Source organism: Pelecanus crispus, chromosome 2 (assembly GCF_030463565.1).
Source record: "Pelecanus crispus isolate bPelCri1 chromosome 2, bPelCri1.pri, whole genome shotgun sequence".
Lineage (NCBI taxonomy): Eukaryota > Metazoa > Chordata > Aves > Pelecaniformes > Pelecanidae > Pelecanus > Pelecanus crispus.
Window position 1 is genome coordinate 67,297,665 of NC_134644.1, and position 22,437 is coordinate 67,320,101.

Here is a 22,437-nt window from a genome sequence, read left to right on the forward strand (position 1 = left end):
CTCTCACTCGCGGCACAGACCAGCTCACAAAGTTAAAACATACAGCCATGTTTCCCTCTTGATATTTCTAAGGACTTAATGCTCTTGCTGGTCCTCACCTTCCCTTGCCAGCACTTTCACACCCAGACAGACACTGCGGATGTACTTTTGCCTTGCCTCCCAGCACTCTCAATACACATTCGCAAGCTCACTCTCACTCTTCGCACAGACCAGCTCACAAAGTTAAAACATACAGCCATTTCTCCCACACCAGAGCTCTATGGGCTTTGAGCTATTGCTGTTTCTGACCTTCCCTTGCCAGTGCTTTCACAGCCAAACATATATTAATATTCTCCACTTGCCTTGACTCCCACCACTCCCAAGACACATTCTCAAGCTCCCTCTCACTCTCGGCACAGACCAGCTCACAAAGTTAAAACATACAGCCATTTCTCCCACACCAGATCTCTAAGGCCTAAGAGCTCTTGCTGTTTCTGACCTTCCCTTGCCAGTGCTTTCACAGCCAAACATACACTAAGAATCTCCCCTTGCCTTGCCTCCCACCACTCCCAAGACACATTCGCAAGCTCACTCTCACTCTCGGCACAGACCAGCTCACAAAGTTAAAACATACAGCCATGTTTCCCTCTTGATATTTCTAAGGACTTAATGCTCTTGCTGGTCCTCACCTTCCCTTGCCAGCACTTTCACACCCAGACAGACACTGCGGATGTACTTTTGCCTTGCCTCCCACCACTCTCACTACACATTCGCAAGCTCACTCTCACTCCGCACAGACCAGCTCACAAAGTGCAAACATGCAGCCATTTCTCCCACACCAGAGCTCTAAGGCCTAAGAGCTGGTGCTGTATTCAACTGCCCTTCCCACCGCACTCACAGCCAGACACCCCCCTGGCATCTCCCCTTGCCTTGCCTCCCACCACTCCCAAGACACATTCGCAAGCTCACTCTCACTCTCGGCACAGACCAGCTCACAAAGTTAAAACATACAGCCATTTCTACCACACCAGAGCTCTAAGGGCTTAGAGCTCTTGCTGTTTCTGACCTTCCCTTGCCAGTGCTTTCACAGCCAAACATACACTAAGAATCTCCCCTTGCCTTGCCTCCCACCACTCCCAAGACACATTCTCAAGCTCACTCTCACTCTCGGCACAGACCAGCTCACAAAGTTAAAACATACAGCCATTTCTACCACACCAGAGCTCTAAGGGCTTAGAGCTCCTGCTGTTTCTGACCTTCCCTTGCCAGTGCTTTCACAGCCAAACATACACTAAGAATCTCCCCTTGCCTTGCCTCCCACCACTCCCAAGACACATTCGCAAGCTCACTCTCACTCTCGGCACAGACCAGCTCACAAAGTTAAAACATACAGCCATTTCTCCCACACCAGAGCTCTAAGGGCTTAGAGCTCTTGCTGTTTCTGACCTTCCCTTGCCAGTGCTTTCACAGCCAAACATACACTAAGAATCTCCCCTTGCCTTGCCTCCCACCACTCCCAAGACACATTCTCAAGCTCACTCTCACTCTCGGCACAGACCAGCTCACAAAGTTAAAACATACAGCCATGTTTCCCTCTTGATATTTCTAAGGGCTTAATGCTCTTGCTGGTCCTCACCTTCCCTTGCCAGCACTTTCACACCCAGACAGACACTGCGGATGTACTTTTGCCTTGCCTCCCAGCACTCTCAATACACATTCGAAAGCTCACTCTCACATTCGCACAGACCAGCTCACAAAGTGCAAACATGCGGCCATTTCTCCCACACCAGAGCTCTAAGGCCTAAGAGCTGGTGCTGTATTCAACTGCCCTTCCCACCGCACTCACAGCCAGACACCCCCCTGGCATCTCCCCTTGCCTTGCCTCCCACCACTCCCAAGACACATTCGCAAGCTCACTCTCACTCTCGGCACAGACCAGATCACAAAGTTAAAACATACAGCCATTTCTCCCACACCAGAGCTCTAAGGGCTTAGAGCTGGTGCTGTTTCTGACCTTCCCTTGCCAGTGCTTTCACAGCCAAACATACACTAAGAATCTCCCCTTGCCTTGCCTCGCACCACTCCCAAGACACATTCGCAAGCTCACTCTCACTCTCGGCACAGACCAGCTCACAAAGTTAAAACATACAGCCATGTTTCCCTCTTAATATTTCTAAGGGCTTAATGCTCTTGCTGGTCCTCACCTTCCCTTGCCAGCACTTTCACACCCAGACAGACACTGCGGATGTACTTTTGCCTTGCCTCCCAGCACTCTCAATACACATTCGAAAGCTCACTCTCACATTCGCACAGACCAGCTCACAAAGTGCAAACATGCAGCCATTTCTCCCACACCAGAGCTCTAAGGCCTAAGAGCTGGTGCTGTATTCAACTGCCCTTCCCACCGCACTCACAGCCAGACACCCCCCTGGCATCTCCCCTTGCCTTGCCTCCCACCACTCCCAAGACACATTCGCAAGCTCACTCTCACTCTCGGCACAGACCAGCTCACAAAGTTAAAACATACAGCCATGTTTCCCTCTTGATATTTCTAAGGGCTTAATGCTCTTGCTGGTCCTCACCTTCCCTTGCCAGCACTTTCACACCCAGACAGACACTGCGGATGTACTTTTGCCTTGCCTCCCAGCACTCTCAATACACATTCGCAAGCTCACTCTCACATTCGCACAGACCAGCTCACAAAGTGCAAACATGCACCCATTTCTCCCACACCAGAGCTCTAAGGCCTAAGAGCTGGTGCTGTATTCAACTGCCCTTCCCACCGCACTCACAGCCAGACACCCCCCTGGCATCTCCCCTTGCCTTGCCTCCCACCACTCCCAAGACACATTCGCAAGCTCCCTCTCACTCTCGGCACAGACCAGCTCACAAAGTTAAAACATCCAGCCATTTCTCCCACACCAGAGCTCTAAGGGCTTAGAGCTCTTGCTGTTTCTGACCTTCCCTTGCCAGTGCTTTCACAGCCAAACATACACTAAGAATCTCCCCTTGCCTTGCCTCCCACCACTCCCAAGACACATTCTCAAGCTCACTCTCACTCTCGGCACAGACCAGATCACAAAGTTAAAACATACAGCCATTTCTCCCACACCAGAGATCTAAGGGCTTAGAGCTCTTGCTGTTTCTGACCTTCCCTTGCCAGTGCTTTCACAGCCAAACATACACTAAGAATCTCCCCTTGCCTTGCCTCCCACCACTCCCAAGACACATTCGCAAGCTCACTCTCACTCTCGGCACAGACCAGCTCACAAAGTTAAAACATACAGCCATTTCTCCCACACCAGAGCTCTAAGGGCTTAGAGCTCCTGCTGTTTCTGACCTTCCCTTGCCAGTGCTTTCACAGCCAAACATACACTAAGAATCTCCCCTTGCCTTGCCTCCCACCACTCCCAAGACACATTCGCAAGCTCACTCTCACTCGCGGCACAGACCAGCTCACAAAGTTAAAACATAAAGCCATGTTTCCCTCTTGATATTTCTAAGGACTTAATGCTCTTGCTGGTCCTCACCTTCCCTTGCCAGCACTTTCACACCCAGACAGACACTGCGGATGTACTTTTGCCTTGCCTCCCAGCACTCTCAATACACATTCGCAAGCTCACTCTCACTCTTCGCACAGACCAGCTCACAAAGTGCAAACATGCAGCCATTTCTCCCACACCAGAGCTCTAAGGCCTAAGAGCTGGTGCTGTATTCAACTGCCCTTCCCACCGCACTCACAGCCAGACACCCCCCTGGCATCTCCCCTTGCCTTGCCTCCCACCACTCCCAAGACACATTCGCAAGCTCACTCTCACTCTCGGCACAGACCAGCTCACAAAGTTAAAACATACAGCCATTTCTCCCACACCAGAGCTCTAAGGGCTTAGAGCTCTTGCTGTTTCTGACCTTCCCTTGCCAGTGCTTTCACAGCCAAACATACACTAAGAATCTCCCCTTGCCTTGCCTCCCACCACTCCCAAGACACATTCGCAAGCTCACTCTCACTCGCGGCACAGACCAGCTCACAAAGTTAAAACATACAGCCATGTTTCCCTCTTAATATTTCTAAGGGCTTAATGCTCTTGCTGGTCCTCACCTTCCCTTGCCAGCACTTTCACACCCAGACAGACACTGCGGATGTACTTTTGCCTTGCCTCCCAGCACTCTCAATACACATTCGAAAGCTCACTCTCACATTCGCACAGACCAGCTCACAAAGTGCAAACATGCAGCCATTTCTCCCACACCAGAGTTCTAAGGCCTAAGAGCTGGTGCTGTATTCAACTGCCCTTCCCACCGCACTCACAGCCAGACACCCCCCTGGCATCTCCCCTTGCCTTGCCTCCCACCACTCCCAAGACACATTCGCAAGCTCCCTCTCACTCTCGGCACAGACCAGCTCACAAAGTTAAAACATACAGCCATTTCTACCACACCAGAGCTCTAAGGGCTTAGAGCTCCTGCTGTTTCTGACCTTCCCTTGCCAGTGCTTTCACAGCCAGACAGACACTAAGAATCTCCCCTTGCCTTGCCTCCCACCACTCCCAAGACACATTCGCAAGCTCACTCTCACTCTCGGCACAGACCAGCTCACAAAGTTAAAACATCCAGCCATTTCTCCCACACCAGAGCTCTAAGGGCTTAGAGCTCTTGCTGTTTCTGACTTTCCCTTGCCAGTGCTTTCACAGCCAAACATACACTAAGAATCTCCCCTTGCCTTGCCTCCCACCACTCCCAAGACACATTCGCAAGCTCACTCTCACTCGCGGCACAGACCAGCTCACAAAGTTAAAACATAGAGCCATTTCTCCCACACCAGAGCTCTAAGGGCTTAGAGCTCCTGCTGTTTCTGACCTTCCCTTGCCAGTGCTTTCACAGCCAAACATACACTAAGAATCTCCCCTTGCCTTGCCTCCCACCACTCCCAAGACACATTCGCAAGCTCACTCTCACTCGCGGCACAGACCAGCTCACAAAGTTAAAACATACAGCCATGTTTCCCTCTTGATATTTCTAAGGACTTAATGCTCTTGCTGGTCCTCACCTTCCCTTGCCAGCACTTTCACACCCAGACAGACAGTGCGGATGTACTTTTGCCTTGCCTCCCAGCACTCTCACTACACATTCGCAAGCTCACTCTCACTCCGCACACACCAGCTCACAAAGTGCAAACATGCAGCCATTTCTACCACACCAGAGCTCTATGGGCTTAGAGCTCTTGCTGTTTCTGACCTTCCCTTGCCAGTGCTTTCACAGCCAAACATATATTAATATTCTCCCCTTGCCTTGACTCCCACCACTCCCAAGACACATTCTCAAGCTCCCTCTCACTCTCGGCACAGACCAGCTCACAAAGTTAAAACATACAGCCATTTCTCCCACACCAGATCTCTAAGGCCTAAGAGCTCTTGCTGTTTCTGACCTTCCCTTGCCAGTGCTTTCACAGCCAAACATACACTAAGAATCTCCCCTTGCCTTGCCTCCCACCACTCCCAAGACACATTCGCAAGCTCACTCTCACTCGCGGCACAGACCAGCTCACAAAGTTAAAACATACAGCCATGTTTCCCTCTTGATATTTCTAAGGACTTAATGCTCTTGCTGGTCCTCACCTTCCCTTGCCAGCACTTTCACACCCAGACAGACACTGCGGATGTACTTTTGCCTTGCCTCCCACCACTCTCACTACACATTCGCAAGCTCACTCTCACTCCGCACAGACCAGCTCACAAAGTGCAAACATGCAGCCATTTCTCCCACACCAGAGCTCTAAGGCCTAAGAGCTGGTGCTGTATTCAACTGCCCTTCCCACCGCACTCACAGCCAGACACCCCCCTGGCATCTCCCCTTGCCTTGCCTCCCACCACTCCCAAGACACATTCGCAAGCTCACTCTCACTCTCGGCACAGACCAGCTCACAAAGTTAAAACATACAGCCATTTCTACCACACCAGAGCTCTAAGGGCTTAGAGCTCTTGCTGTTTCTGACCTTCCCTTGCCAGTGCTTTCACAGCCAAACATACACTAAGAATCTCCCCTTGCCTTGCCTCCCACCACTCCCAAGACACATTCTCAAGCTCCCTCTCACTCTCGGCACAGACCAGCTCACAAAGTTAAAACATACAGCCATTTCTACCACACCAGAGCTCTAAGGGCTTAGAGCTCCTGCTGTTTCTGACCTTCCCTTGCCAGTGCTTTCACAGCCAAACATACACTAAGAATCTCCCCTTGCCTTGCCTCCCACCACTCCCAAGACACATTCGCAAGCTCACTCTCACTCTCGGCACAGACCAGCTCACAAAGTTAAAACATACAGCCATTTCTCCCACACCAGAGCTCTAAGGGCTTAGAGCTCTTGCTGTTTCTGACCTTCCCTTGCCAGTGCTTTCACAGCCAAACATACACTAAGAATCTCCCCTTGCCTTGCCTCCCACCACTCCCAAGACACATTCGCAAGCTCACTCTCACTCTCGGCACAGACCAGCTCACAAAGTTAAAACATACAGCCATGTTTCCCTCTTGATATTTCTAAGGGCTTAATGCTCTTGCTGGTCCTCACCTTCCCTTGCCAGCACTTTCACACCCAGACAGACACTGCGGATGTACTTTTGCCTTGCCTCCCAGCACTCTCAATACACATTCGAAAGCTCACTCTCACATTCGCACAGACCAGCTCACAAAGTGCAAACATGCGGCCATTTCTCCCACACCAGAGCTCTAAGGCCTAAGAGCTGGTGCTGTATTCAACTGCCCTTCCCACCGCACTCACAGCCAGACACCCCCCTGGCATCTCCCCTTGCCTTGCCTCCCACCACTCCCAAGACACATTCGCAAGCTCACTCTCACTCTCGGCACAGACCAGATCACAAAGTTAAAACATACAGCCATTTCTCCCACACCAGAGCTCTAAGGGCTTAGAGCTGGTGCTGTTTCTGACCTTCCCTTGCCAGTGCTTTCACAGCCAAACATACACTAAGAATCTCCCCTTGCCTTGCCTCGCACCACTCCCAAGACACATTCGCAAGCTCACTCTCACTCGCGGCACAGACCAGCTCACAAAGTTAAAACATACAGCCATGTTTCCCTCTTAATATTTCTAAGGGCTTAATGCTCTTGCTGGTCCTCACCTTCCCTTGCCAGCACTTTCACACCCAGACAGACACTGCGGATGTACTTTTGCCTTGCCTCCCCGCACTCTCAATACACATTCGAAAGCTCACTCTCACATTCGCACAGACCAGCTCACAAAGTGCAAACATGCAGCCATTTCTCCCACACCAGAGCTCTAAGGCCTAAGAGCTGGTGCTGTATTCAACTGCCCTTCCCACCGCACTCACAGCCAGACACCCCCCTGGCATCTCCCCTTGCCTTGCCTCCCACCACTCCCAAGACACATTCGCAAGCTCACTCTCACTCTCGGCACAGACCAGCTCACAAAGTTAAAACATACAGCCATGTTTCCCTCTTGATATTTCTAAGGGCTTAATGCTCTTGCTGGTCCTCACCTTCCCTTGCCAGCACTTTCACACCCAGACAGACACTGCGGATGTACTTTTGCCTTGCCTCCCAGCACTCTCAATACACATTCGCAAGCTCACTCTCACATTCGCACAGACCAGCTCACAAAGTGCAAACATGCAGCCATTTCTCCCACACCAGAGCTCTAAGGCCTAAGAGCTGGTGCTGTATTCAACTGCCCTTCCCACCGCACTCACAGCCAGACACCCCCCTGGCATCTCCCCTTGCCTTGCCTCCCACCACTCCCAAGACACATTCGCAAGCTCCCTCTCACTCTCGGCACAGACCAGCTCACAAAGTTAAAACATCCAGCCATTTCTCCCACACCAGAGCTCTAAGGCCTAAGAGCTCTTGCTGTTTCTGACCTTCCCTTGCCAGTGCTTTCACAGCCAAACATACACTAAGAATCTCCCCTTGCCTTGCCTCGCACCACTCCCAAGACACATTCGCAAGCTCACTCTCACTCTCGGCACAGACCAGATCACAAAGTTAAAACATACAGCCATTTCTACCACACCAGAGATCTAAGGGCTTAGAGCTCTTGCTGTTTCTGACCTTCCCTTGCCAGTGCTTTCACAGCCAAACATACACTAAGAATCTCCCCTTGCCTTGCCTCCCACCACTCCCAAGACACATTCGCAATCTCACTCTCACTCTCGGCACAGACCAGCTCACAAAGTTAAAACATACAGCCATTTCTACCACACCAGAGCTCTAAGGGCTTAGAGCTCCTGCTGTTTCTGACCTTCCCTTGCCAGTGCTTTCACAGCCAAACATACACTAAGAATCTCCCCTTGCCTTGCCTCCCACCACTCCCAAGACACATTCGCAAGCTCACTCTCACTCGCGGCACAGACCAGCTCACAAAGTTAAAACATAAAGCCATGTTTCCCTCTTGATATTTCTAAGGACTTAATGCTCTTGCTGGTCCTCACCTTCCCTTGCCAGCACTTTCACACCCAGACAGACACTGCGGATGTACTTTTGCCTTGCCTCCCAGCACTCTCAATACACATTCGCAAGCTCACTCTCACTCTTCGCACAGACCAGCTCACAAAGTGCAAACATGCAGCCATTTCTCCCACACCAGAGCTCTAAGGCCTAAGAGCTGGTGCTGTATTCAACTGCCCTTCCCACCGCACTCACAGCCAGACACCCCCCTGGCATCTCCCCTTGCCTTGCCTCCCACCACTCCCAAGACACATTCGCAAGCTCACTCTCACTCTCGGCACAGACCAGCTCACAAAGTTAAAACATACAGCCATTTCTCCCACACCAGAGCTCTAAGGGCTTAGAGCTCTTGCTGTTTCTGACCTTCCCTTGCCAGTGCTTTCACAGCCAAACATACACTAAGAATCTCCCCTTGCCTTGCCTCCCACCACTCCCAAGACACATTCGCAAGCTCACTCTCACTCTCGGCACAGACCAGCTCACAAAGTTAAAACATACAGCCATTTCTCCCACACCAGAGCTCTAAGGGCTTAGAGCTCCTGCTGTTTCTGACCTTCCCTTGCCAGTGCTTTCACAGCCAAACATACACTAAGAATCTCCCCTTGCCTTGCCTCCCACCACTCCCAAGACACATTCGCAAGCTCACTCTCACTCTCGGCACAGACCAGCTCACAAAGTTAAAACATACAGCCATTTCTCCCACACCAGAGCTCTAAGGGCTTAGAGCTCCTGCTGTTTCTGACCTTCCCTTGCCAGTGCTTTCACAGCCAAACATACACTAAGAATCTCCCCTTGCCTTGCCTCCCACCACTCCCAAGACACATTCGCAAGCTCACTCTCACTCGCGGCACAGACCAGCTCACAAAGTTAAAACATACAGCCATTTCTCCCACACCAGAGCTCTAAGGGCTTAGAGCTCCTGCTGTTTCTGACCTTCCCTTGCCAGTGCTTTCACAGCCAAACATACACTAAGAATCTCCCCTTGCCTTGCCTCGCACCACTCCCAAGACACATTCTCAAGCTCACTCTCACTCGCGGCACAGACCAGCTCACAAAGTTAAAACATACAGCCATGTTTCCCTCTTGATATTTCTAAGGGCTTAATGCTCTTGCTGGTCCTCACCTTCCCTTGCCAGCACTTTCACACCCAGACAGACACTGCGGATGTACTTTTGCCTTGCCTCCCAGCACTCTCAATACACATTCGCAAGCTCACTCTCACATTCGCACAGACCAGCTCACAAAGTGCAAACATGCAGCCATTTCTCCCACACCAGAGCTCTAAGGCCTAAGAGCTGGTGCTGTATTCAACTGCCCTTCCCACCGCACTCACAGCCAGACACCCCCCTGGCATCTCCCCTTGCCTTGCCTCCCACCACTCCCAAGACACATTCGCAAGCTCCCTCTCACTCTCGGCACAGACCAGCTCACAAAGTTAAAACATCCAGCCATTTCTCCCACACCAGAGCTCTAAGGGCTTAGAGCTCTTGCTGTTTCTGACCTTCCCTTGCCAGTGCTTTCACAGCCAAACATACACTAAAAATCTCCCCTTGCCTTGCCTCCCACCACTCCCAAGACACATTCGCAAGCTCCCTCTCACTCTCGGCACAGACCAGCTCACAAAGTTAAAACATACAGCCATTTCTCCCACACCAGAGCTCTAAGGGCTTAGAGCTGGTGCTGTTTCTGACCTTCCCTTGCCAGTGCTTTCACAGCCAAACATACACTAAGAATCTCCCCTTGCCTTGCCTCCCACCACTCCCAAGATACATTCGCAAGCTCACTCTCACTCTCGGCACAGACCAGATCACAAAGTTAAAACATACAGCCATTTCTCCCACACCAGAGCTCTAAGGCCTAAGAGCTCTTGCTGTTTCTGACCTTCCCTTGCGAGTGCTTTCACAGCCAAACATACACTAAGAATCTCCCCTTGCCTTGCCTCCCACCACTCCCAAGACACATTCGCAAGCTCACTCTCACTCGCGGCACAGACCAGCTCACAAAGTTAAAACATACAGCCATGTTTCCCTCTTGATATTTCTAAGGACTTAATGCTCTTGCTGGTCCTCACCTTCCCTTGCCAGCACTTTCACACCCAGACAGACACTGCGGATGTACTTTTGCCTTGCCTCCCAGCACTCTCAATACACATTCGCAAGCTCACTCTCACTCTTCGCACAGACCAGCTCACAAAGTTAAAACATACAGCCATTTCTCCCACACCAGATCTCTAAGGCCTAAGAGCTCTTGCTGTTTCTGACCTTCCCTTGCCAGTGCTTTCACAGCCAAACATACACTAAGAATCTCCCCTTGCCTTGCCTCCCACCACTCCCAAGACACATTCGCAAGCTCACTCTCACTCTCGGCACAGACCAGCTCACAAAGTTAAAACATACAGCCATGTTTCCCTCTTGATATTTCTAAGGACTTAATGCTCTTGCTGGTCCTCACCTTCCCTTGCCAGCACTTTCACACCCAGACAGACACTGCGGATGTACTTTTGCCTTGCCTCCCACCACTCTCACTACACATTCGCAAGCTCACTCTCACTCCGCACAGACCAGCTCACAAAGTGCAAACATGCAGCCATTTCTCCCACACCAGAGCTCTAAGGCCTAAGAGCTGGTGCTGTATTCAACTGCCCTTCCCACCGCACTCACAGCCAGACACCCCCCTGGCATCTCCCCTTGCCTTGCCTCCCACCACTCCCAAGACACATTCGCAAGCTCACTCTCACTCTCGGCACAGACCAGCTCACAAAGTTAAAACATACAGCCATTTCTACCACACCAGAGCTCTAAGGGCTTAGAGCTCTTGCTGTTTCTGACCTTCCCTTGCCAGTGCTTTCACAGCCAAACATACACTAAGAATCTCCCCTTGCCTTGCCTCCCACCACTCCCAAGACACATTCTCAAGCTCCCTCTCACTCTCGGCACAGACCAGCTCACAAAGTTAAAACATACAGCCATTTCTCCCACACCAGAGCTCTAAGGGCTTAGAGCTCCTGCTGTTTCTGACCTTCCCTTGCCAGTGCTTTCACAGCCAAACATACACTAAGAATCTCCCCTTGCCTTGCCTCCCACCACTCCCAAGACACATTCGCAAGCTCCCTCTCACTCTCGGCACAGACCAGATCACAAAGTTAAAACATACAGCCATTTCTCCCACACCAGAGCTCTAAGGGCTTAGAGCTCTTGCTGTTTCTGACCTTCCCTTGCCAGTGCTTTCACAGCCAAACATACACTAAGAATCTCCCCTTGCCTTGCCTCCCACCACTCCCAAGACACATTCGCAAGCTCACTCTCACTCTCGGCACAGACCAGCTCACAAAGTTAAAACATACAGCCATGTTTCCCTCTTGATATTTCTAAGGGCTTAATGCTCTTGCTGGTCCTCACCTTCCCTTGCCAGCACTTTCACACCCAGACAGACACTGCGGATGTACTTTTGCCTTGCCTCCCAGCACTCTCAATACACATTCGAAAGCTCACTCTCACATTCGCACAGACCAGCTCACAAAGTGCAAACATGCGGCCATTTCTCCCACACCAGAGCTCTAAGGCCTAAGAGCTGGTGCTGTATTCAACTGCCCTTCCCACCGCACTCACAGCCAGACACCCCCCTGGCATCTCCCCTTGCCTTGCCTCCCACCACTCCCAAGACACATTCGCAAGCTCACTCTCACTCTCGGCACAGACCAGATCACAAAGTTAAAACATACAGCCATTTCTCCCACACCAGAGCTCTAAGGGCTTAGAGCTGGTGCTGTTTCTGACCTTCCCTTGCCAGTGCTTTCACAGCCAAACATACACTAAGAATCTCCCCTTGCCTTGCCTCCCACCACTCCCAAGACACATTCGCAAGCTCACTCTCACTCTCGGCACAGACCAGCTCACAAAGTTAAAACATACAGCCATGTTTCCCTCTTAATATTTCTAAGGGCTTAATGCTCTTGCTGGTCCTCACCTTCCCTTGCCAGCACTTTCACACCCAGACAGACACTGCGGATGTACTTTTGCCTTGCCTCCCAGCACTCTCAATACACATTCGCAAGCTCACTCTCACATTCGCACAGACCAGCTCACAAAGTGCAAACATGCAGCCATTTCTCCCACACCAGAGCTCTAAGGCCTAAGAGCTGGTGCTGTATTCAACTGCCCTTCCCACCGCACTCACAGCCAGACACCCCCCTGGCATCTCCCCTTGCCTTGCCTCCCACCACTACCAAGACACATTCTCAAGCTCCCTCTCACTCTCGGCACAGACCACCTCACAAAGTTAAAACATACAGCCATTTCTCCCACACCAGAGCTCTAAGGGCTTACAGCTCTTGCTGTTTCTGACCTTCCCTTGCCAGTGCTTTCACAGCAAGACATACACTAAGAATCTCCCCTTGCCTTGCCTCCCACCACTACCAAGACACATTCGCAAGCTCACTCTCACTCTCGGCACAGACCAGCTCACAAAGTTAAAACATACAGCCATTTCTACCACACCAGAGCTCTAAGGGCTTAGAGCTCTTGCTGTTTCTGACCTTCCCTTGCCAGTGCTTTCACAGCCAAACATACACTAAGAATCTCCCCTTGCCTTGCCTCCCACCACTCCCAAGACACATTCGCAAGCTCACTCTCACTCTCGGCACAGACCAGCTCACAAAGTTAAAACATACAGCCATTTCTACCACACCAGAGCTCTAAGGGCTTAGAGCTCCTGCTGTTTCTGACCTTCCCTTGCCAGTGCTTTCACAGCCAAACATACACTAAGAATCTCCCCTTGCCTTGCCTCCCACCACTCCCAAGACACATTCGCAAGCTCACTCTCACTCGCGGCACAGACCAGCTCACAAAGTTAAAACATACAGCCATGTTTCCCTCTTAATATTTCTAAGGGCTTAATGCTCTTGCTGGTCCTCACCTTCCCTTGCCAGTGCTTTCACACCCAGACAGACACTGCGGATGTACTTTTGCCTTGCCTCCCAGCACTCTCAATACACATTCGAAAGCTCACTCTCACATTCGCACAGACCAGCTCACAAAGTGCAAACATGCAGCCATTTCTCCCACACCAGAGCTCTAAGGCCTAAGAGCTGGTGCTGTATTCAACTGCCCTTCCCACCGCACTCACAGCCAGACACCCCCCTGGCATCTCCCCTTGCCTTGCCTCCCACCACTCCCAAGACACATTCTCAAGCTCCCTCTCACTCTCGGCACAGACCAGCTCACAAAGTTAAAACATCCAGCCATTTCTCCCACACCAGAGCTCTAAGGGCTTAGAGCTCCTGCTGTTTCTGACCTTCCCTTGCCAGTGCTTTCACAGCCAGACAGACACTAAAAATCTCCCCTTGCCTTGCCTCCCACCACTCCCAAGACACATTCGCAAGCTCCCTCTCACTCTCGGCACAGACCAGCTCACAAAGTTAAAACATCCAGCCATTTCTCCCACACCAGAGCTCTAAGGGCTTAGAGCTCTTGCTGTTTCTGACCTTCCCTTGCCAGTGCTTTCACAGCCAGACAGACACTAAGAATCTCCCCTTGCCTTGCCTGCCACCACTCCCAAGACACATTCTCAAGCTCACTCTCACTCTCGGCACAGACCAGCTCACAAAGTTAAAACATACAGCCATTTCTCCCACACCAGAGCTCTAAGGGCTTAGAGCTGGTGCTGTTTCTGACCTTCCCTTGCCAGTGCTTTCACAGCCAAACATACACTAAGAATCTCCCCTTGCCTTGCCTCCCACCACTCCCAAGACACATTCGCAAGCTCCCTCTCACTCTCGGCACAGACCAGCTCACAAAGTTAAAACATACAGCCATGTTTCCCTCTTGATATTTCTAAGGACTTAATGCTCTTGCTGGTCCTCACCTTCCCTTGCCAGCACTTTCACACCCAGACAGACACTGCGGATGTACTTTTGCCTTGCCTCCCAGCACTCTCACTACACATTCGCAAGCTCACTCTCACTCTTCGCACAGACCAGCTCACAAAGTGCAAACATGCAGCCATTTCTCCCACACCAGAGCTCTAAGGCCTAAGAGCTGGTGCTGTATTCAACTGCCCTTCCCACCGCACTCACAGCCAGACACCCCCCTGGCATCTCCCCTTGCCTTGCCTCCCACCACTCCCAAGACACATTCTCAAGCTCCCTCTCACTCTCGGCACAGACCAGCTCACAAAGTTAAAACATACAGCCATTTCTACCACACCAGAGGTCTAAGGGCTTAGAGCTCTTGCTGTTTCTGACCTTCCCTTGCCAGTGCTTTCGCAGCCAAACATACACTAAGAATCTCCCCTTGCCTTGCCTCCCACCACTCCCAAGACACATTCGCAAGCTCACTCTCACTGTCGGCACAGACCAGCTCACAAAGTTAAAACATACAGCCATTTCTCCCACACCAGAGCTCTAAGGCCTAACAGCTCCTGCTTTTTCTGACCTTCCCTTGCCAGTGCTTTCACAGCCAAACATACACTAAGAATCTCCCCTTGCCTTGCCTCCCACCACTCCCAAGACACATTCGCAAGCTCACTCTCACTCTCGGCACAGACCAGCTCACAAAGTTAAAACATACAGCCATTTCTCCCACACCAGAGCTCTAAGGGCTTAGAGCTCCTGCTGTTTCTGACCTTCCCTTGCGAGTGCTTTCACAGCCAAACATACACTAAGAATCTCCCCTTGCCTTGCCTCCCACCACTCCCAAGACACATTCGCAAGCTCACTCTCACTCTCGGCACAGACCAGCTCACAAAGTTAAAACATACAGCCATTTCTCCCACACCAGAGCTCTAAGGGCTTAGAGCTCCTGCTGTTTCTGACCTTCCCTTGCCAGTGCTTTCACAGCCAAACATACACTAAGAATCTCCCCTTGCCTTGCCTCCCACCACTCCCAAGACACATTCGCAAGCTCACTCTCACTCGCGGCACAGACCAGCTCACAAAGTTAAAACATAAAGCCATGTTTCCCTCTTAATATTTCTAAGGGCTTAATGCTCTTGCTGGTCCTCACCTTCCCTTGCCAGCACTTTCACACCCAGACAGACACTGCGGATGTACTTTTGCCTTGCCTCCCAGCACTCTCAATACACATTCGAAAGCTCACTCTCACATTCGCACAGACCAGCTCACAAAGTGCAAACATGCAGCCATTTCTCCCACACCAGAGCTCTAAGGCCTAAGAGCTCCTGCTGTTTCTGACCTTCCCTTGCCAGTGCTTTCACAGCCAAACATACACTAAGAATCTCCCCTTGCCTTGCCTCCCACCACTCCCAAGACACATTCGCAAGCTCACTCTCACTCGCGGCACAGACCAGCTCACAAAGTTAAAACATACAGCCATGTTTCCCTCTTAATATTTCTATAGGGCTTAATGCTCTTGCTGGTCCTCACCTTCCCTTGCCAGCACTTTCACACCCAGACAGACACTGCGGATGTACTTTTGCCTTGCCTCCCAGCACTCTCAATACACATTCGAAAGCTCACTCTCACTCTTCGCACAGACCAGCTCACAAAGTGCAAACATGCAGCCATTTCTCCCACACCAGAGCTCTAAGGCCTGAGAGCTGGTGCTGTATTCAACTGCCCTTCCCACCGCACTCACAGCCAGACACCCCCCTGGCATCTCCCCTTGCCTTGCCTCCCACCACTCCCAAGACACATTCGCAAGCTCACTCTCACTCTCGGCACAGACCAGCTCACAAAGTTAAAACATACAGCCATGTTTCCCTCTTGATATTTCTAAGGACTTAATGCTCTTGCTGGTCCTCACCTTCCCTTGCCAGCACTTTCACACCCAGACAGACACTGCGGATGTACTTTTGCCTTGCCTCCCAGCACTCTCAATACACATTCGCAAGCTCACTCTCACATTCGCACAGACCAGCTCACAAAGTGCAAACATGCACCCATTTCTCCCACACCAGAGCTCTAAGGCCTAAGAGCTGGTGCTGTATTCAACTGCCCTTCCCACCGCACTCACAGCCAGACACCCCCCTGGCATCTCCCCTTGCCTTGCCTCCCACCACTCCCAAGACACATTCGCAAGCTCCCTCTCACTCTCGGCACAGACCAGCTCACAAAGTTAAAACATCCAGCCATTTCTCCCACACCAGAGCTCTAAGGGCTTAGAGCTCTTGCTGTTTCTGACCTTCCCTTGCCAGTGCTTTCACAGCCAAACATACACTAAGAATCTCCCCTTGCCTTGCCTCCCACCACTCCCAAGACACATTCTCAAGCTCACTCTCACTCTCGGCACAGACCAGATCACAAAGTTAAAACATACAGCCATTTCTCCCACACCAGAGATCTAAGGGCTTAGAGCTCTTGCTGTTTCTGACCTTCCCTTGCCAGTGCTTTCACAGCCAAACATACACTAAGAATCTCCCCTTGCCTTGCCTCCCACCACTCCCAAGACACATTCGCAAGCTCACTCTCACTCTCGGCACAGACCAGCTCACAAAGTTAAAACATACAGCCATTTCTCCCACACCAGAGCTCTAAGGGCTTAGAGCTCTTGCTGTTTCTGACCTTCCCTTGCCAGTGCTTTCACAGCCAAACATACACTAAGAATCTCCCCTTGCCTTGCCTCCCACCACTCCCAAGACACATTCGCAAGCTCACTCTCACTCGCGGCACAGACCAGCTCACAAAGTTAAAACATACAGCCATGTTTCCCTCTTAATATTTCTAAGGGCTTAATGCTCTTGCTGGTCCTCACCTTCCCTTGCCAGCACTTTCACACCCAGACAGACACTGCGGATGTACTTTTGCCTTGCCTCCCAGCACTCTCAATACACATTCGCAAGCTCACTCTCACATTCGCACAGACCAGCTCACAAAGTGCAAACATGCAGCCATTTCTCCCACACCAGAGCTCTAAGGCCTAAGAGCTGGTGCTGTATTCAACTGCCCTTCCCACCGCACTCACAGCCAGACACCCCCCTGGCATCTCCCCTTGCCTTGCCTCCCACCACTCCCAAGACACATTCGCAAGCTCCCTCTCACTCTCGGCACAGACCAGCTCACAAAGTTAAAACATACAGCCATTTCTACCACACCAGAGCTCTAAGGGCTTAGAGCTCCTGCTGTTTCTGACCTTCCCTTGCCAGTGCTTTCACAGCCAGACAGACACTAAGAATCTCCCCTTGCCTTGCCTCCCACCACTCCCAAGACACATTCGCAAGCTCACTCTCACTCTCGGCACAGACCAGCTCACAAAGTTAAAACATCCAGCCATTTCTCCCACACCAGAGCTCTAAGGGCTTAGAGCTCTTGCTGTTTCTGACTTTCCCTTGCCAGTGCTTTCACAGCCAAACATACACTAAGAATCTCCCCTTGCCTTGCCTCCCACCACTCCCAAGACACATTCGCAAGCTCACTCTCACTCGCGGCACAGACCAGCTCACAAAGTTAAAACATACAGCCATTTCTCCCACACCAGAGCTCTAAGGGCTTAGAGCTCCTGCTGTTTCTGACCTTCCCTTGCCAGTGCTTTCACAGCCAAACATACACTAAGAATCTCCCCTTGCCTTGCCTCCCACCACTCCCAAGACACATTCGCAAGCTCACTCTCACTCGCGGCACAGACCAGCTCACAAAGTTAAAACATACAGCCATGTTTCCCTCTTGATATTTCTAAGGACTTAATGCTCTTGCTGGTCCTCACCTTCCCTTGCCAGCACTTTCACACCCAGACAGACAGTGCGGATGTACTTTTGCCTTGCCTCCCAGCACTCTCACTACACATTCGCAAGCTCACTCTCACTCCGCACACACCAGCTCACAAAGTGCAAACATGCAGCCATTTCTACCACACCAGAGCTCTATGGGCTTAGAGCTCTTGCTGTTTCTGACCTTCCCTTGCCAGTGCTTTCACAGCCAAACATACACTAAGAATCTCCCCTTGCCTTGCCTCGCAACACTCCCAAGACACATTCTCAAGCTCACTCTCACTCTCGGCACAGACCAGCTCACAAAGTTAAAACATACAGCCATTTCTCCCACACCAGATCTCTAAGGCCTAAGAGCTCTTGCTGTTTCTGACCTTCCCTTGCCAGTGCTTTCACAGCCAAACATACACTAAGAATCTCCCCTTGCCTTGCCTCCCACCACTCCCAAGACACATTCGCAAGCTCACTCTCACTCGCGGCACAGACCAGCTCACAAAGTTAAAACATACAGCCATGTTTCCCTCTTGATATTTCTAAGGACTTAATGCTCTTGCTGGTCCTCACCTTCCCTTGCCAGCACTTTCACACCCAGACAGACACTGCGGATGTACTTTTGCCTTGCCTCCCACCACTCTCACTACACATTCGCAAGCTCACTCTCACTCCGCACAGACCAGCTCACAAAGTGCAAACATGCAGCCATTTCTCCCACACCAGAGCTCTAAGGCCTAAGAGCTGGTGCTGTATTCAACTGCCCTTCCCACCGCACTCACAGCCAGACACCCCCCTGGCATCTCCCCTTGCCTTGCCTCCCACCACTCCCAAGACACATTCGCAAGCTCACTCTCACTCTCGGCACAGACCAGCTCACAAAGTTAAAACATACAGCCATTTCTACCACACCAGAGCTCTAAGGGCTTAGAGCTCTTGCTGTTTCTGACCTTCCCTTGCCAGTGCTTTCACAGCCAAACATACACTGAGAATCTCCCCTTGCCTTGCCTCCCACCACTCCCAAGACACATTCTCAAGCTCCCTCTCACTCTCGGCACAGACCAGCTCACAAAGTTAAAACATACAGCCATTTCTACCACACCAGAGCTCTAAGGGCTTAGAGCTCCTGCTGTTTCTGACCTTCCCTTGCCAGTGCTTTCACAGCCAAACATACACTAAGAATCTCCCCTTGCCTTGCCTCCCACCACTCCCAAGACACATTCGCAAGCTCACTCTCACTCTCGGCACAGACCAGCTCACAAAGTTAAAACATACAGCCATTTCTCCCACACCAGAGCTCTAAGGGCTTAGAGCTCTTGCTGTTTCTGACCTTCCCTTGCCAGTGCTTTCACAGCCAAACATACACTAAGAATCTCCCCTTGCCTTGCCTCCCACCACTCCCAAGACACATTCGCAAGCTCACTCTCACTCTCGGCACAGACCAGCTCACAAAGTTAAAACATACAGCCATGTTTCCCTCTTGATATTTCTAAGGGCTTAATGCTCTTGCTGGTCCTCACCTTCCCTTGCCAGCACTTTCACACCCAGACAGACACTGCGGATGTACTTTTGCCTTGCCTCCCAGCACTCTCAATACACATTCGAAAGCTCACTCTCACATTCGCACAGACCAGCTCACAAAGTGCAAACATGCGGCCATTTCTCCCACACCAGAGCTCTAAGGCCTAAGAGCTGGTGCTGTATTCAACTGCCCTTCCCACCGCACTCACAGCCAGACACCCCCCTGGCATCTCCCCTTGCCTTGCCTCCCACCACTCCCAAGACACATTCGCAAGCTCACTCTCACTCTCGGCACAGACCAGATCACAAAGTTAAAACATACAGCCATTTCTCCCACACCAGAGCTCTAAGGGCTTAGAGCTGGTGCTGTTTCTGACCTTCCCTTGCCAGTGCTTTCACAGCCAAACATACACTAAGAATCTCCCCTTGCCTTGCCTCCCACCACTCCCAAGACACATTCGCAAGCTCACTCTCACTCTCGGCACAGACCAGCTCACAAAGTTAAAACATACAGCCATGTTTCCCTCTTAATATTTCTAAGGGCTTAATGCTCTTGCTGGTCCTCACCTTCCCTTGCCAGCACTTTCACACCCAGACAGACACTGCGGATGTACTTTTGCCTTGCCTCCCAGCACTCTCAATACACATTCGAAAGCTCACTCTCACATTCGCACAGACCAGCTCACAAAGTGCAAACATGCAGCCATTTCTCCCACACCAGAGCTCTAAGGCCTAAGAGCTGGTGCTGTATTCAACTGCCCTTCCCACCGCACTCACAGCCAGACACCCCCCTGGCATCTCCCCTTGCCTTGCCTCCCACCACTCCCAAGACACATTCGCAAGCTCACTCTCACTCTCGGCACAGACCAGCTCACAAAGTTAAAACATACAGCCATGTTTCCCTCTTGATATTTCTAAGGGCTTAATGCTCTTGCTGGTCCTCACCTTCCCTTGCCAGCACTTTCACACCCAGACAGACACTGCGGATGTACTTTTGCCTTGCCTCCCAGCACTCTCAATACACATTCGCAAGCTCACTCTCACATTCGCACAGACCAGCTCACAAAGTGCAAACATGCAGCCATTTCTCCCACACCAGAGCTCTAAGGCCTAAGAGCTGGTGCTGTATTCAACTGCCCTTCCCACCGCACTCACAGCCAGACACCCCCCTGGCATCTCCCCTTGCCTTGCCTCCCACCACTCCCAAGACACATTCGCAAGCTCCCTCTCACTCTCGGCACAGACCAGCTCACAAAGTTAAAACATCCAGCCATTTCTCCCACACCAGAGCTCTAAGGCCTAAGAGCTCTTGCTGTTTCTGACCTTCCCTTGCCAGTGCTTTCACAGCCAAACATACACTAAGAATCTCCCCTTGCCTTGCCTCCCACCACTCCCAAGACACATTCTCAAGCTCACTCTCACTCTCGGCACAGACCAGATCACAAAGTTAAAACATACAGCCATTTCTACCACACCAGAGATCTAAGGGCTTAGAGCTCTTGCTGTTTCTGACCTTCCCTTGCCAGTGCTTTCACAGCCAAACATACACTAAGAATCTCCCCTTGCCTTGCCTCCCACCACTCCCAAGACACATTCGCAATCTCACTCTCACTCTCGGCACAGACCAGCTCACAAAGTTAAAACATACAGCCATTTCTACCACACCAGAGCTCTAAGGGCTTAGAGCTCCTGCTGTTTCTGACCTTCCCTTGCCAGTGCTTTCACAGCCAAACATACACTAAGAATCTCCCCTTGCCTTGCCTCCCACCACTCCCAAGACACATTCGCAAGCTCACTCTCACTCGCGGCACAGACCAGCTCACAAAGTTAAAACATAAAGCCATGTTTCCCTCTTGATATTTCTAAGGACTTAATGCTCTTGCTGGTCCTCACCTTCCCTTGCCAGCACTTTCACACCCAGACAGACACTGCGGATGTACTTTTGCCTTGCCTCCCAGCACTCTCAATACACATTCGAAAGCTCACTCTCACTCTTCGCACAGACCAGCTCACAAAGTGCAAACATGCAGCCATTTCTCCCACACCAGAGCTCTAAGGCCTAAGAGCTGGTGCTGTATTCAACTGCCCTTCCCACCGCACTCACAGCCAGACACCCCCCTGGCATCTCCCCTTGCCTTGCCTCCCACCACTCCCAAGACACATTCGCAAGCTCACTCTCACTCTCGGCACAGACCAGCTCACAAAGTTAAAACATACAGCCATTTCTCCCACACCAGAGCTCTAAGGGCTTAGAGCTCTTGCTGTTTCTGACCTTCCCTTGCCAGTGCTTTCACAGCCAAACATACACTAAGAATCTCCCCTTGCCTTGCCTCCCACCACTCCCAAGACACATTCGCAAGCTCACTCTCACTCTCGGCACAGACCAGCTCACAAAGTTAAAACATACAGCCATTTCTCCCACACCAGAGCTCTAAGGGCTTAGAGCTCCTGCTGTTTCTGACCTTCCCTTGCCAGTGCTTTCACAGCCAAACATACACTAAGAATCTCCCCTTGCCTTGCCTCCCACCACTCCCAAGACACATTCGCAAGCTCACTCTCACTCTCGGCACAGACCAGCTCACAAAGTTAAAACATACAGCCATTTCTCCCACACCAGAGCTCTAAGGGCTTAGAGCTCCTGCTGTTTCTGACCTTCCCTTGCCAGTGCTTTCACAGCCAAACATACACTAAGAATCTCCCCTTGCCTTGCCTCCCACCACTCCCAAGACACATTCGCAAGCTCACTCTCACTCGCGGCACAGACCAGCTCACAAAGTTAAAACATAGAGCCATTTCTCCCACACCAGAGCTCTA